Genomic DNA, 12,082 nt, shown 5'->3' on the forward strand with positions numbered 1-12,082 from the left:
GACATATTACACGCTATGCGTTTGGTGGTCATGAAAAAAACAGCCTCTCCACTCGCAAAAAGAAACTGACACCAGGCCCGGTCTGGACATAATACTAAATTGTAGGCCTTAAAATATTATATCACATGTGCATCTGCCCCAATCAACTCTGTCTTTCTGTGTGCTATTCCACCCACGTTGACACAAAGAAAATCCAAGGCGTTCAATATACTCAGATCTTAGGTAAAACGCTCTTTAGGCTCTCTGGCATCTTTTTAATGTGTCACTGTGCTCTGTGTAGGTCTACATTTTAGCATGCCTGTCTAGTGTCCTATAATTTTCCCCTGTGTCTTCTCTGTACCCATATGTGTGTGAGTTCTCCTGGCCTCTGTGTAGGACCATGCTGGGACTGCTGCTGGTGGTGACTGCTGCTGTTGCCATGACAGCAGCACAGCAGAGGCTCCAGCTGTGCAGAGCAGAGTGGAGGGTGAGTGGGATGCCCCATCCTCATCTCTCCATCCTCCCTCTCTGACTCACAATGGAATTCTGGACAATAGTCCCACCCCTCTGCTCTCACTTCCTCATCCTCACACTGAATAATGACCAGCTTCAGCTGAATCGATAGGTCCCAGGCCAAGCAAAAATGTGTTTGTGTGTGTGAATTACCCAGCCCCACACAGATGAGGCTATTTATTTTAGTTTCATCATGTGGTATTTGATAGGTATCTCTCTGGCAGGACTGGCTTGCATTAGTGATGGGTGAGTGGATTAGCTAGCCCACTGAAAGGTCCGGCTCAAGGCTACATAAGTCCCGTCATCTGCTGGGGACATGATTTGAGTAGGAATGTTCAGCTGTTTCACAGTTTTTCTTGTTTGCTGACTCTTGATGCCACAGGAACAGTGAGGTAAATGCTGCTCAAACTGACAAACCTCATAATCAAAGGAACAAATGTGTGTGGGATTGGTTTATTTGAACCTCAAATTAATTTGGATCAAACACATAGACACACCATCACTGAGCACCGACATGGGTATGCATACACAACACACACACACACACACACTCTGTGCAGGCTTTTACTCCAGACCAGCACTAACACCAACACCAACTTTGGGCAAGTACTTGGCAGTGCAAAAGTTCTAGTTTACGGTGTCTGAGGCAGAGAAAGAGAAAGAGAGAGAGAGGGGAGAGAGCGTCACTGAGATGGACAGAGAGTGTGAGACTGAATGAGAGAATAAGAGGCAGGCGTAATGAGTGGGAGTGATACTGAATCAGTCTCAGTTAGGATGCCAAGTTAACCCTCCACCGCACTTACCCTCTCTCCATGTAATCCTCTCAGAGACAATCGGTTGACTGCTGCCACCTGGAGATCATTCCTTAGAACTCCAGCTTTCAGCTTGGCGTGTGAGATTGTGTTACTTGTCCTGTGTATTCCATCCACAGTTCCATGTATCAAAACAAACCATCTCTGTTCATCAAATCATGTTTTTACATTTCTATTAGATTTTATCTAAATGTCTTTTGATAAAAATGTGGAACTAAGAAACAAAGACATTTGGAACAAAGAAACACATTTATATAGCAAAATGATGTAATTTGATACTGCTAATATGGCTGTATCTATGCATATGTAGAAGCTGTTGTTGAAATAGAGAGAGACAGAGAGAGAGAGCCTGGGTGCTACAACACACGTTCAGCACTGTTTCTCTATGATTATTCAGGCATGGTATCATGGACCACCAGAAGTTAGATTACTGATCTGGGATGGTGGCGATCGCTGAGTTGCGACATGAACACACACTGACAGCCTTCTGGGTCTGTGAGGCAGGGAAGCATAGAGGGGTGGGTCGGGGGGGTCGGGGGCTGGGGGCCATCGGGACAGCAAAACCAAGAGGCAGCCGGGAGACGACAGAATGGGCACAATCACCATGGAAACACAAATGGCCCAGGCAAATCATGGCAACTGGTAACTAAGGAACACGAAACGACACACCATAGAGTCCGATAGGCCTGGTTAATCATGGGAAGAGGGGTATGGGAGGGAGAATGAGACAGAAAGAGATATAGACAAATATGAATATGCTTGCATATTTCTTTTCATGTTTTAGTACCAAATTAAATATTGAAATCCTTTGAGCATGGTCTGACAAATGTTTGTGTGTGTGTGTGTGTGTGTGTGTGTGTGTGTGTGTGTGTGTGTGTGTGTGTGTGTGTGTGTGTGTGTGTGTGTGTGTGTAACAAAGACAAAGAGCTATAGCACATATACTGAAGGCCAGTTATTTCTCAACCCCCACCCCATTCCAGGTGTTTATTAGCTGAGCTCCACTCATTTCAGAGTGTCTTATAGGCTGTTTAATTCTGGGTCTGTTTACTCAACTCTAATAGCGCTCCCAGAGAGAGGCTGATAACACAAAGAGGGGGCCTTAGCTTTGCTCTATAGACTACAGAAGAATCTACAGTTGGAAACCACATGGTATTAATACGCAGGAAGCACTTTGTGGAGAGGAGAGAAAGGAGTAAGCAATAGGTGTCATAGGATGTTGAATTGGAAGAGTTACACTTTTCAAACTCATAAAACCCCCACAAACACAAATGATTATCTCATTCTATTTATACCCATGGAGCAAACACTCAGTCATTAACACCAGCTGAGAGATTCTCCAGAAATACAATAGCCAGCCAATGATACATTTACGATCATCTTTCCCATTTCATCTGCCAAATGTGTGATATAAAAGGTTATAGAATAACAAAATATTTTTTTTAAAGATAGATAATAAATACATTTGGTAAAAATGATTATATTTTCTGTCACCTGTATTATATATGTAATCTATTATCTATCTATAACTATGGGTATCACAATACTCAAAATGTCTGTGATTATATTTCACCATGGGGGGAATAACCTAGTTTTTGAGTTAAGCGAGGGAGAATGCAAGACGGTAGATGGCGCTGTTAAACAAATCTAAAATCTGAGTGAAGTCTACTATGTGAGTCCTGTGCGTGCGAGTGCATGCATGTTCACTTGTGCAGGCTGTACTTTCTACTCAATTCAAGTTTATTTGGGACCAGTGTGGTTCCCATATTAATTGAGGATCAGCGCCTTGGAGGTCTCTGAGGTGTGCATCAAGTTCCTCTCTAGGCTACAAAGCTACAAATGCGTATGATCTTAAAAACGGTGTGTCACAATACGTTTTCCTGCATCTGACCCGTCTGAACCCCTACCCAGTAGACTAGAGAGAGACAGGTGTTGGCTCATGTCCAGTGCTCTCCAACTCCTCACATAACATACCCTCCACCCTTCCTGTGAAGCCAAATCCAAACCCTTGGGCTCTCTTTGCAGTGCTATTGTGAAGGTTAATGCACAATTTATTTGAATTAATTCAGAGATTAATAAAATAAATCTTTAGGTTTGTATAAGAGGATTTCCCTAGGCACTTGTGACCCTATCAACCATTTTTGTAGGCTTGACAGAGCAGTTTTAGCTGGTAGATGAGGGGATGGAAGGGAGATTTGTAACACAGCTGAAGTTGAGTTTCGCTGTCAGCTAAAGGATTTAGATGGTTTCGCTTCTCTTCTTCTTCCCCTCTGTGGTAAAAACCTGAAGAGGCCCTCCACAGAGGAAGCATGTTCATTCTACACAAAGGCAAAGTGTGTGTGTGACCCTGGTGACCCTACCTTCGCTCACTGGAGCACGTTTATCTTTGACATAACATCTGTTAGAAAGGGTTGGCAAGCTCAAAATAATAAACCACAAATCCTGTTGGTCAAGAAATAGTCTTCCTGGTCAGTTAGTAGGCCTACCAGAAAACACTTGTACTATACCTATGTGTACTTCTTGTGAAAAAATATTTACAAAATAACATTTTACAATACTGTCAGATGCGTGAAGGGTTCATTGCATTTGCCTACTACTCCTTTGTTCATAATATTATTTTAAAATTAAGATGTTATTTCTTTACTCTACCAACATGACACAAACTTGCTGCAAATGTCACAAACTTTCCCTCTTACCTAATCTCATACAAAAAGCCATTTAGATATCAACACATCTGCTTGTCTTACATGCACAGATACACATTCACACTTTATCGTGGCTGTCTTTTTTAACTGTTACAGCCACCTGTGTTTGTTCCTTCTTCCCTGTCAATTCCAGCTCTGATCTGTGGCAATAACAGGTTCACTGTGAGAGACACAAACAATCCCTGCACCCCACAAACCCCTAATCTAGCGCCCTGGTTGGTTGTGACATGCTTATAATGACCCCCCATGGTGACACTGACATTCACTTGGGCCTGGTCGCACCTGTCAGAGCCAACCCTAAAGCATTATACCCTCCCCCTCCTTCCCTCTGACCCCTACCTCTGTTTTCTCTCCTTTCAGACTCCCCCTCCCCCTTCTCTTTTTCTCTCACTTACAAATACAACTCATTCTCTCCCACCTCCCCCTCTATTTAAGTGAGGTTTTGAAATAAGTTATTACCTAGGCCTACATACTTACTGCGAGATTCTGGCAATTATGCCATTTTTCTACATACCCAGAGTCAGATGAACTCCTGGATACCATGTTTATGTCTCTGCGTGCAGTATGGAATTAAAGGTTGTTTCGTGAGCTAATGCTAACTAGTGTTAGCACAATGACTGGAAGTCTACAGGTATGCTAGCTAGCCATAAAAATGGTATCCACGAGTTTATCTGACTCTGGGTAAGTAGCAAAATGGCTTATTACCACTTTTTGATGGTATGCACATCTACAATAACATTTCTAATTTAAACCTTTCCTACAGACTATTGACCTAGTAGCCTACTACAGCCAAGCATACAAACTGAGTTTGGGCGCCATGGGTTTGTCTCAATGTCAATCATTTACAGCAATGGCTCAACCATGTCACTCTGAGTGAATAATCCTGATCATTATGTCATTAGAATCTCTGGGTAATCCTAAAATTATGATGACGCACAGGTGTTACGTTTTTGGGTACAATCCCAAAAACCAAGCCACAATCCACCTTAGGTGGTGTTTAATCAAGTGTCATTGTTGTGGCACAGTTTTAACTTTAGGAAAACTCTGACAAAGGCTGTTGTAGCCAAAAGACATTAGTGTTCTGCTTTATAAATGCATATAAATGGATTTGACCTTGCTTGCTCTTCATGGTGTGTTAATCTTTCTCCTTCTGTGCCACTACTTCTCCACAAGGTTGGTGGAATTTATGGATGTGTGCACCCTCTTTCTGACTGATTCAACACAGACCACATATGATCCCTCAATTATCTTCCAACCCTGCAGACCAAGCAGCTCTTAAGGAGAAAATCAGACCATTTCATTGTTATTTGGTCACTCCAATTTTCAACACACACAGGAATTCAGTTGCAACTTTACGTTGACAAAACATATATATATTTTTTTGCATATCTTACAAATCTCATTAATGTGTGACTCTCTCAACCTTCTATCTACCCCTTGATGTTATCATCCCTTGACTCCCACATGCTTGGGAAGGTCGAGGATGGGATGGTGAAGAGTTTGCTAGACAAACAAAGGCTATAGGGTTATAACAAGCTTCCACTGGGCTGAAACTAAAGGGGGTGTTGAGAAAGGAATGGGACCTTGCTGTCAGGAGGGCAGGGTGTTATTTTGATGATCTACTGGCACCTAAAAGGCCTACACATGTCTGTATCCTCAACTTTGGAAAAACGAAATGATTCTGGAGGCTACTTTTCTGTCATATAGCTGTTGCAGATCGTGTAGTTACCTCTGAACGTCATGTCATAGGCCTAAAACATTTTAAGAACATTTTCAGAACGACACAACTGCACTATTACAGGAGGGCTGCAAAAATGCAAAATACTGTATTTATACTGCCCTCTTGAAGAGGGAGTCATGTAATAGTTTTCTACTGAGAGAATTTCTTCAACCCTTTATAAGCTCTTTCATACTGTGACTCTTGTCTCTCTTTTGCCCAAAGAGATGATCGAAGAAACATCATGTGATTGGATTAAGTATTTCAAAGACCCCTGGCCCTCACAATATAATATTTTTCCTTCTGGGAGAAGTCTATTATAGCTAATCAAAAGAGAACCTTGACTGGTGCGTAAAACCTGTGAATTCAGACAAACAAAGAGGTGTTATGGGTTCGCACTAAACATTTTGAGTGTGAACCCATTACACCTATTTTTAAGTCTATTTTAGGGTTATAATAGTTCTGTTGACCAAAAATGTTTGGCTACAACAAACTGAAGTAAAACCATGAGAGATCATCAGACCAATGATATGTAAATAACCAGCTAAATGCAATACCAATTACATGTTTATTTATTGAATTAATGCCATATGCCTAAACCTAGCTCTAATTTAGTTCCCTGTCATATGGAAATCGTCCATAGGTTTACAGGGTTCTAGCGTGATGCCACTAGAATAATGTAACGCCACTACATCAAGTAACTATAAGTAATACCTGTAAAAATGTCCATTATTTAATGCTTTCCTTGTACCCATGTTTGTCCTGTGTAAATGCAGGCTTTTCTTTGGTTGCTGATATCATTACTTTTTAAAATAAAAATGTAATTTGATCTGTCAAACTGCGCCCCTTAATCCACTATTTTCCAATGGAGTAGGAAGTTACGACTTCAAGTGTGCACTACCATTGATACTTTTATAAATATCTATTATTTAAGCTTACTGTGTACCTGTTGTTGTCCTGATTGTTATAGAGTTGTCAGTTGGATTTGGAATCCATCGTTTTTTTATTTAAAAAATGATTCTGTGCACACCCTAAAAATTGTCCATGAACGACTGCACCTTCTCCCTTAACAACGTCTCCCTTTTCAGGGGTCGCGTAAAATATTACTTTTATCAAAAACTATGGATTGATTTCATCACCCAAAGAAAAGCTTCTAGTTACACAGCACAAACATAGATAGGCCTACTACAAGAAAAGCGTTAAAGAATGGACATCGACTGATACGGACTCGCTTGATAGGGACTCAATGTAGTCGGAGCTTCAGTCCGCCAACACTTATTCCAACTCAACTCTCTCGAGATATATATATTGTGTAGTTGAGTAAACTCAATCAGCCTAAACCTAGTCCTAGATTATCCAACTAGTGAATCATTTGTTTCTACTTTCTGCCAATTAGAGACTGACAATGGTTTTTATTTATCAATAGGAAAATTGCTGCATCTGTCCCTGTGAGTCATTATGATTTCATTATCCACCCAAAAATTGTACCTCCTAACCGTATGCAGTAATGATTCACTTGTGTTTATTTCGCACGAATTTAAAGCGGCAATCAGCACTTAAAACATGAAGAAAGGTAACCTGCTACTTGTTCCGCTAAAAAACTTAGTGGTGGGCTGTTTTCTTTTTACCACTCTCATAGACAGAGCTATGCTTGCAAGGTCAAAATATTCAAAATATTAGTTTTAACCGTGTTTTGAGGTCTGTACAGTGTTTGTTTACATTACGTTTGTTTCAAACATTGGAGTTTATATTTTGGGTTCTGATGGGGTGCGACAGTTGAACTAAACTCATTAAGCATTTCTAAGTTATAGTCTTCGAGAATCAATGGGTACATATCAATCAATTAGGGGAAAATGGATGTTGAAATGCAGATTACTCCTTTAAAATTAGCGGTGAGTCTTCAATAAGGTTCTATGGCCGCCCACTTTCAACCGTCCACGTGCAAGCTCCGGAGCACGCACCGCCACCGCCATCTTCTTGACACTCATTTCCATCATTTGTCACCCATTGTGACCGTATAATTTAAATTAAATTCTGCAAGAGTTTATTCAAACTTTTAAATAGTGTTGCCTCGTCGATTAACATTCACACTGCCATTTGATTGGAAATTAAAGGGTATACCTAGTCAATTGCGGTTGATAGGCTACATTGTAGACCTTGCTAATGATGATAGCCTACATACGTTGTATCCATGTCACGATTTGTAACTTCAGCAAGTGTTACACTACAGACAGTATCTATCTTGTGGATTTGTTTTGATAGCTGACTCATTACAGCATAAGTGATTAGGCCTACATTAAAACATAATTAGGCTAAGTAGGCCTAATGCAATACGAGGAACGTCTAAGAATTTTGAAGACTCAAAACTATCAAATGACAACTTTGTTGCAACAAAAGTATCAGTTTACCGGCGATCATCACTAGTTAAAGTCATAATAATCTCATGACTAGTTCACCAAACATCTCCGCCCATGCGCAATAATAATTTTGCAATTTAGCCTATGTGTTTTAAACTTTAAAAATGCGCAAACGGCTTCAATTCAGTTAGTCTGTTTAATTTCGTGGTTGTCTGGTCTAATGTTAGGCTATATGTTGGCCTTCGGTTTGGTGATATTCATATGTTCAGGTTTTTCAGTCGAACTCAGTCGGCCAACTTGGTGAAGAACTCCTGGCCCCAATACTGCCCATAAAGTTCGAGACGATCAACCGAAGTCGCCAACGGGACATTACACACAAGCGTTTGTGTGTTTCCATAAATCGTCGAGCTATCGCCATATTCGAAATGCGAATAAAAGATAATTGTATAATCTTACGCAATTTAAACATCTGAGCCGTGCTATTTTTCTTACTCTAGCGCTACCATTGTATGTATAGCAATGGGACGTCCCCTTTTCGTACAGTCGGCCAATCCCGATCAAGAATAGCCAGGTTGGAGAGACGTCATTGGAGAGTATCGAGAAAGAAGCCTGTGGTTCTCAAACCGGGTGGCAGAGTCTACCCGGAGGAAGGGACAACGAAGGTAGGTGACCCTTGATTCATATTTAAAGCCACTAGTTATCATTCTCCATCGTGCACCAGGAGAAGCATGGTGAAGCTATGATTATCCGTTTATTTTGCATAGCCGACATTATGTAGTGGTCAACAACTACATGGAGCCTAATGCACAAAAGCACAAAGACTGGTTGACACAAAAGACAAGGCTACAGTTTAGGAGCCAGCATGCTTACTCCTCTGTTACGGTACTGTATTTGATCAAACAATGTCAGTAGACATGATGCTCCCTGTCTTTTATAATCAATCTACAGTATTTGTTTACATATCAGTTTGGGGACATTAGAGATGGCAATGCTGAATAACAAGATTAGGTGAGCAATGTTGTTTGTTAACAACATCTACAGTAGCCTATAGTGTCGTGATATCTTGGATTACCCACCAGTACAAAGGCAACAGCTTTATTGACAATAAAGGCTAGACAACAGAATAACCATATCCTGAACTCCGGTGTGCATGACAGGCAATTTGTTACAATGTAGAACACGGTATAGATGCCGGCTTCAAGTCAATATACTTTTAGTTAACTTTGTGGTTGGCCTACTACAACTGTCACACTGCCAGAACATGCAACATTTGACATAAGCTGTATCGGAGAAAAGATAGAGGAAAGACTGACTGCTCTGCAGTTCTTTGTACGGAACATTCGCGGCAAAAATTACCCCGCGAGATTTCTTCATACAGTTTGGAAAAGGGGAGGAGAAAATAAGACCAGGGTGTCGGAACTGACGGAGAAAGGGAAAGCAATGTGGTTTGCACATTTTGCAAACGCGTTTGGCAGCAATATTCTCAGCCATGGATTCGATGATTTGACTTCGCCTATGTAACACCCATATACTTATACAACAATTAAACCTAATGAACGACCCGTTGCATTGTCATAGCCGTTTCCCTTTTCCGAGTCCTTCAGTCTTATGATGAACCCGGTCTGTTGTATATTGTAGTACCAGTGGGCCTTTATGAAGGATAGCCTAATATTACTGAAATAAGTTGTGTAAAATAGTAGAATTGATTTGACGAAGAACTGTCCTTTGACTATTGCCACACAACAGCAAAAAGTAAATCAGTCCTTTCTCTGTAGAACAAAAGATTGAGCGACCTCATCCATTGGTCGGTTTTCTACCCCAATACCCCATGCTGCCCCCTGAAGGGGACCGGGGTTGGTTTAATAATGGGATGGGTAGGCTAATTCCTACACTCCGGTGCCTTTTCTGTCCCCAGAAAATATCATCTCTTATTTAGTGTAAAATGTACATTCCTAAGGTCTTTAAATAAAAAGTTAGGTGGCATTTACCATAAAAACACAAAGATATGGATTTGTTTTTAGTGGATGTAGTCGTTTTTGTCATATTCCGGGGTGCTATTCATGAACTTCTATGAGACCTATAAGACATTAAATAATACAATATTTAAAATCTTTCTTGATTATTTTATAATCCTACTTACATTTCTCTTAAACAAGTTTTTTCATGATTATTGTATTAAGATTTTCTGTGTTTCCCTGATTTCACTTCCCACCTGATAGGTTGTAGTAATTCCCCTTTCAAAAATCAGCCCCTTCCTGCAATGACATTACATTCAGGAAGTGTCATAATATTTGGGGTGGTAAAACAACAGAGCAAGGCTAAGTAAATGTATTCTCCTGAGACCCGAAAAGTTTGTGATTTTATTTTATTTTTTTACAAAAGTGTTTAGGGTGAAAAAACACAATACCAAGAATATATACATATTTTTTAAATATTGTTATTTGTCTTTTATTGTATCTGCAAAATTGTCCTCTGTAGTGGTCATTAGGATGTAAATATGAAGAGAGAAAAAACATTACAGTCAATGGGTACAGTTGCTGAAAAACATAGTCACGGCATCCAAGTGTCCACTATAGAGGAATTTTCTTGATAACTTACCAGCATTCAGACCAGAATATACGAATTTACCGAATTGGATCCTTTGTTCGTACAACAAGGCAATTTAACTTATCCCCGAGGCTGCTCCAAGATGCCACCGGAGGAGGAGAGGTATTCGCAGTGGACTTCTTGTCCGACTCAGGAGGCGTGCACACCATCCAACACGTGCGAGTATATTAATCACTAATGTTCAGTCCCTGGACAAAAAAGTAGACGAGCTCTGGGCAATGATCTCCTTTCAGAGGGACATCACGGAATCATGGCTCTCCAGATATACTGTCCCTGTCCGTACAGCCAGCTGGGTTCTCAGTACACCGTGCAGATAGGAATAAAGAACTCTCTGGGTAGAAAGGTGGAAGTGTACTACCGGTCAAAAGTTTTAAAACACCTACTCATTCAAGGGTTTTTATTTTTTTGGACTATTTTCTACATTGTAGAATAATAGTGAAGACATCAAAACTCTGAAATTAACACATATGGAATCATGTAATAACCAAAAATATGTCAAACAAATCAAAATATATTTTAGATTTGATATTCTTCAAATAGCCACCCTTTGCCTTTGCCTTGGCATTCTCTCAACCAGCTTCATGAGGTAGTCACCTGGAATGCATTTCAATTAACAGGTGTGCCTTCTTAAAAGTTCATTTGTGGAATTTCTTTCCTTCTTAATGCATTTGAGCCAATCAGTTGTGTTGTGACAAGGTAGGGGTGATATACAGAAGACATACCTATTTGGTAAAAGACCAAGGCCATATTATGGCAAGAACAGCTCAAATAAGCAAAGAGAAATTACTTTAAGACATGAAGGTCAGTCAATTCGGAACAATTCAAGAAGTTTCTTCAAGAGCAATCGCAAAACCGTCAAAAGCTATGATGAAATTGGCTCTTATGAGGACCGCAGAGTGAAGGACCGCAGAGTGAAGGAAAAGCAGCCAACAAGTGCTCAGCATATGTGGGAACTCCTTCAAGACTGTTGGAAAAGCATTCCAGGTGAAGCTGGTTGAGAGAATGTCAAGAGTGTGCAAAGCCATCATCAAGGCAAAGGGTGGCTATTTGAAGAATCTCAAATATAAAATATATTTTGATATGTTTAACACTTTTTTGGTTATTATATGATTCTATATGTGTTATTTCATAGTTTTGATGTTTTCACTATTATTCTAAAATGTAGAAAATATCAAGGACATCAACCACCCAAGCCCCGGCCTGTTTACCCCGCTATCATCCAGAAGGCGAGGTCAGTACAAGCTGGGGCCGAGGGTCTGAAAAACAGCTTCTATATCAAGGCCATCAGACTGTGAAATAGCCATCACTAGCCGGCCTCCACCCAGTACCCTGCCCTGAACTTAGTCACTGTCACTAGCCGACTAACAGCCATTTACTCTACCATTTTAAAAGGCT

At 40.5% G+C, this 12,082-nt stretch overlaps 1 protein-coding gene across 4 annotated transcripts in view; it reads left to right on the plus strand.

Moving 5' to 3' along the window:
- The first annotated feature begins 8,649 nt into the window (after positions 1-8,649).
- The window catches only part of LOC111977253 (DNA (cytosine-5)-methyltransferase 3A), a 30,329-nt gene continuing 26,896 nt past the window's right edge, over positions 8,650-12,082 (plus strand). For all 4 annotated transcript variants that reach the window (XM_024006633.2, XM_024006631.2, XM_024006630.2 and 1 more), the window contains exon 1: positions 8,650-8,742. The gene's annotated coding sequence lies outside the window, so the exon portion shown is untranslated. The remainder of the gene's footprint in view (positions 8,743-12,082) is intronic.

This window comes from Salvelinus sp. IW2-2015, linkage group LG17 (assembly GCF_002910315.2).
Source record: "Salvelinus sp. IW2-2015 linkage group LG17, ASM291031v2, whole genome shotgun sequence".
In the NCBI taxonomy this organism is placed as follows: Eukaryota; Metazoa; Chordata; class Actinopteri; order Salmoniformes; family Salmonidae; genus Salvelinus; species Salvelinus sp. IW2-2015.